Below are 5,309 nucleotides of genomic sequence, written 5' to 3'. Positions count from 1 at the left end.
GGGTTAAATCCATCAGTCTTTTGCTCACCATGCCACCTCAGTTTAAACCTGGCCCTATGCAAATTAGTCTTGGCCTTGTGCCTCATGGGAACAGTCCAGCCCCAACAGCCTAGCCAGGTCCTCCCTGGAACAGGAGCAAGCATCCTAGGACCGATTTCAGGGTTCCACCCCTCATCAGCCAGGATAAGTTGAATCCAGTGGCACAGTGAGCCTGGGACCCATGTCTGGACATACCCTGCGCACTTAGGGCAAGAAATCAAAAGAAACACAATTGATGCACAGAATGCGGAACACATCAAAACATTCACCCCCAGTCAAGAGATCTGTGTTAAATCCATCATTCTGTTTCTTACCATGCCACCCCTTTTTAGACTCTACCATATGCAAATCAGTCTTGACCCTGTGCCTCATGGGAACAGTCCAGCCCGAACTGCCAAGCCAGGTCCTCCCTGGACTGGAAACAAGCATCCTAGGACTAGTTTCACCCCTCATCTACCAGGATAGCTTGAATTCAGTGGTACAATGAGCCTACATCAACGGTTTATTATGCATATTTTGCCCTAAGTGGGAAGGGTATGCCCAGACTTGGGTCCTGTGCGCACTACACCATTTGATTCAAGCTAGCCTTGCTGAGGAAGGATGATGCCCTGAAACCAGTCCCAGGATACTTCAGAATTATAAAAAAAACTGTGATTCCTTTTTACTTTCCTAACAGCTGAAATATTCTGAAATACGTGCACAGTTCAATAAAGGTAACTAAATCGTTTTGTGTTACAAAAAATGACATCCTACAGTTTCTCCTCTCACACACCCTGTACCCAGCAAGATTGTCACATATTTCACTTTAAAAGCTCCTCTTATTTGTAGAAAGAAAAGTAAACACCAGTCCTCATGTTAAATAAGCAGCATTTTGTCAGTAGACATGACTTGACATTTGACCTCTGTCTTTGAAGAAATACAAAATGTAATAGCATCTTTATTTATTTCTCTTTCACGATTCACCAGAAATCCAGAAATAAAGTAGATTTAATAGACATTTTAGCAAATATAACAAATAAACGTAAATAACAAAAATGTAAACACACACATACTAATCAATATATATATATATGTATTTACTTTAAAACAATTAATAAACTATTCATTTTAATTTATTTTATAATTTTAAAACTATACACACTCACATACATGTAATTTATAATAGAATGGTATTTTTGTTTAATAGATTTTATGTTATTGGTATATATATATATATATATATATATATATATATATATATATATATATATATATATATATATATATATATATATATATATATATATATATAAATATATATATATATATATGTATATATATATATATTTACCAATAACATAAAATCTATTAAACAAAAATACCATTCTATTATAAATTGAAAACTTGAAACTAATAACACATCTTTAAACTTAAATTAACCACTCCAGTAAGTGCAACAGTAGGGAAAGTGTTGGATAGCGGAGGGTTAAAACTTACTATTCCTACTCTAGTGAGTGTAACAGTAGGAAAAGTGTTGGATAGCAGAGGTGTAAAAATACTATTCCCAATCCAGTGATTGCAACAGTAGGGAAAGTGTTGGATGGCGGAGGGGTAAAACTTACTATTCCCGCTCCATCAGTGAAACTGTAGGGAAAGTTTTGGATAGAGGAGGGGTAAAACTTACTATTCCCACTCCAGTGAGTGCAACAGTAGGGAAAGTGTTTGATTGCGGCAAGATAAAATTTACTATTCCCACTCCAATCCATGAAACAGTAGGGAAAATGTTGGATTGCAAAGGGGTAACAATTAATATTCTCACTCCAGTCGGTTCAAAAGTAAAAACGAACAAATTGGAAACAAAATAAATAAAAACATCTATAAATGCATCCAAAATTAAAATACAAATATATTTAATATTACAAATTAAAACACATATTATAATGTTAAATGCATATGGAAAATACCTACAAATATTATATTAATTAAAAAAAATATTTTCACACAAAAAATTTAATTAGAAATTGTTTAGAATCAAAAACAATAGTTATTACATAAATGTACTTTTTCTTTCCTAACCTATAACACCACACAATTCACAACCCACATCTAGTTTTATTTAAAACATTTACTCACAAAACGAACATAATTAATTACCAATTAAAGAGATACTATTAATTGAAAAACAAATTAAAACTCATAAAAATTAATAAACTTTCCACACTTTACCCTATAATCCCAACAAACCACTGGTAAAAAGAAACTGTAACACAATTGATTACACAATTAAAACGTATTTTCAATTAAAAAACAAATAATATATAAAAACTAATTATAAAGTAAGTAATATTAATTTACTCCCCACTTTTTACCCCTAAAAAAGTAAAACCCACACACAAAAAATATAAATAACTACCCTAATTAAATATCAATTAATTAATTAACATTAACAATCAACCAATTATTAATTAATTATACATATATTACTTCTCACACTTTACCCCTATAAACCCTGTAACCCTCACCTAAAATGAATGATGCAAATTCTACATTTAATTTTCAATTAATTAATCAATAATAATTAAGAACTGATTATTCATGAATTAAACATAACTTACTTCTCACCCTTTACCCCATTAACCCCACAACCCACACGTAAAAGTAATTACACAATTTCCATAATTAATTTTCAATCAATGAATTATAAATGAACAACTAATTATTCAAAAATAAATAACTGGGCAGTGGAGCTGGCTCCACCCCTGTTTGCAGCCATGCACTGGGTTGGGCCAGTGCCCAGAGGATGCCCCAAGAAAAAGAAAATGTGGGAAGCACTGTTTCTTTTTCTCTGCGAGAAGTGGGAATGGATCAAGGACCCTATCCCTGGGCCCAGACAGTTGCAGCTGACATAAACAAAAAGTGCTGGGGCAGTTGGAGGGGCCGCGGGTAGGAGCACGGGATAGGGAATGCGAGGTTTAATAATAAATAAGATAAGTACAGCCTGAAGCCGCCGGCCGGCTCACACCTGGGTGTTCCTCTGCTTCCTGGTCCTAGCAGACACTGGGACAGCATTAGAGACTCCCTGTGCAATCCCTGCGCTGCTCTCATTTTATTCCTAAGCATGAAAGCAACACAGGGATTGGCCTAAGTGTGCTAGTAAAACGCTCGCTCAGGCACAGGGGGTCTGTGCTGTTTCTACAACCTGGCTGTGTAATACAGCTGGTTTGGAGAAACATAACTGTGCATGTCTGTTTGGCCAGCCTAAGATGGCTAGCGAAACAGACATGCGCCATTAGGAGTGCACATATCACTCCATACCTCCTCCCTCCCATGGCCCACACCCAGCCCCTCCCTACAAATGCTGGCTCAGCCAGCAGCTGAAAAATAAAACAATAATAAAATACAATTTTATATATCAGCTGCTGACTCTGAGCCTGCGGGGCGACGCTCATCCGCCATTGCGGAGGATCCGCTGCTGGGACCCGGATCGAAGATCTATTGAGGGAGCGCCACCACGCCCCCCTGCGATTGTGGGAAGAGACCCAGGACCCCACCCCTGGTCCCCGAGGTCACAAGCAGGGAGGGAAAGTGCAGCCACACTCCCCTGTGTGGCCTGCCTGACTGTCTTCCCGGCTCCCCATGCCTGCGTCTAAGGAAAGTGGGAAGGCCAACCACAGAAGACAGATAAGAACACTGCTAGACATTCCATCTTGCAATGCTTTATTAAAAAAAATTAAACATTATTATTATTATATTATTATTATTATTGGGATCACTGTTTATTAAAAATTGATTGACAAGACACTTGTGATCAAAGTTTGCATAATTTATTGCCAGCAGTCAGTGCTCTCAGTCATGGTTATTGCTTTTATTCCTATAATGAAATGCTTGTTGAGATAGCGAAGTTAACAGCTGCTCACTTGGTGCCAGTATTAAGTGATCTCACTTCAAGCTATGTACAACCTTGGCATCTAGGTACAAGATAATGTTTACACCTGTGAATTGTGATTTGACTCATAAAGTAGCACAGACGGTTAATATGCCGGCTGCAACGCACGTGCACCATGCAGATCACAGACGCGCATATAATGTAAATAGTTCAGTGGGTTACTGCTTTTGTTGGAGAGATCCTTTTATTACTTGCAATTTATAAATTAAAATCCTAATATAGAACAGTGAGTTATTAACTGTCACCAAAGAGCTGCATGGAAACTGCGAGGTGTCGGTTAAAGTGCTGACCGCTCCACCAGTTTTTAATTATCCTAATGTTGCAAATTGGGCTCATTTGGGTAGAAATCAATTCTTATTAGAAAAGACAACCCCCAACCATGTTGGCCCATTTTAAATACTGAGGCGCAGATTTACAATTACTGGCGCATCCCTACAAATTAGCAGGGATGCGCCAGTAATTGTGCGCCGCAGCGGCGCAACCCATGATGCGCCGCATTTACAATGCGGCGCACCATGGGGCAAAATCGGCACAGATGCGTCACGCATCTGTGCCGTAAAGGCGGCGCATTTCTGGAGTTGCATCGCAAGCGCGACGCAGCTCCAGCAATGCTCTGGGGGGCCTATTCTTCCGATGCTGCGTCAAGCCTTACACCTGCTTCAAGCAGGCGCAGGGTTTTGACGCAGCATTGGCCTAAAAGTGACAGAGTGAAATCTTGTAGATTTCACTCAGCCACTTTTAAGAGGCGTCCCTGTGCCGGAACACCCCCCATCTCGGAAATGCGTCACGTTGTAAATACCCCGCACCATGACGCATCTTTTGCGCCGCCACTGCGTCACAAAAGTGACACAACGGGGGCGTAAAAGAGGCGCAACGGGCTTGTAAATCTGCCCCTGAGTTTGTGCTTCTCCACATCAAGCACTCTTAAACTAAACCCAGTTTGAATGGCACGGGACTCCTATACCTTGTAGTCCTCTTTCTTATGTAACATGTCATATACACCTATTTATACACCTGTGTTCATTGTCTCTGTGTGATGTAAAGCTCTTCAACACCCTACACTGGTCTGAGTAGCAGCTCTATAAAACAAAAGAAATGCACGTGGGAGAGTGGTTATGGAGACTTGAGGGTCACTGTTAAAGGATAATAAGTGAGGGAATTCAGAGAAGGAAGTCATGGGGGGGGGGCTGCTAACATACTCACTCTAGACACGAGCACTAAAGCCAATCCTGGCAATAGTTATGAATGACAGAGGTAAGCCTTCTGAGCATGTGGGGATATAGCTCAGTGGTAGAGCATTTGACTGCAGATCAAGAGGTCCCTGGTTCAAATCCGGGTGTCCCCT

General features: G+C 39.5%; 1 non-coding gene across 1 annotated transcript; it reads left to right on the top strand.

Annotated features, from left to right (window-relative positions):
• Positions 1-5,237: 5,237 nt before the first annotated feature.
• Positions 5,238-5,309, top strand: TRNAC-GCA (transfer RNA cysteine (anticodon GCA)). Its single transcript has one exon. It is a non-coding gene; the product is annotated as a tRNA-Cys (tRNA).

Source organism: Lissotriton vulgaris, chromosome 1_1 (genome assembly GCF_964263255.1).
Source record: "Lissotriton vulgaris chromosome 1_1, aLisVul1.2, whole genome shotgun sequence".
In the NCBI taxonomy this organism is placed as follows: Eukaryota; Metazoa; Chordata; class Amphibia; order Caudata; family Salamandridae; genus Lissotriton; species Lissotriton vulgaris.
Note: the sequence above shows the minus strand (reverse complement) of the source record. Positions and strands in the feature narration are given on the sequence as shown.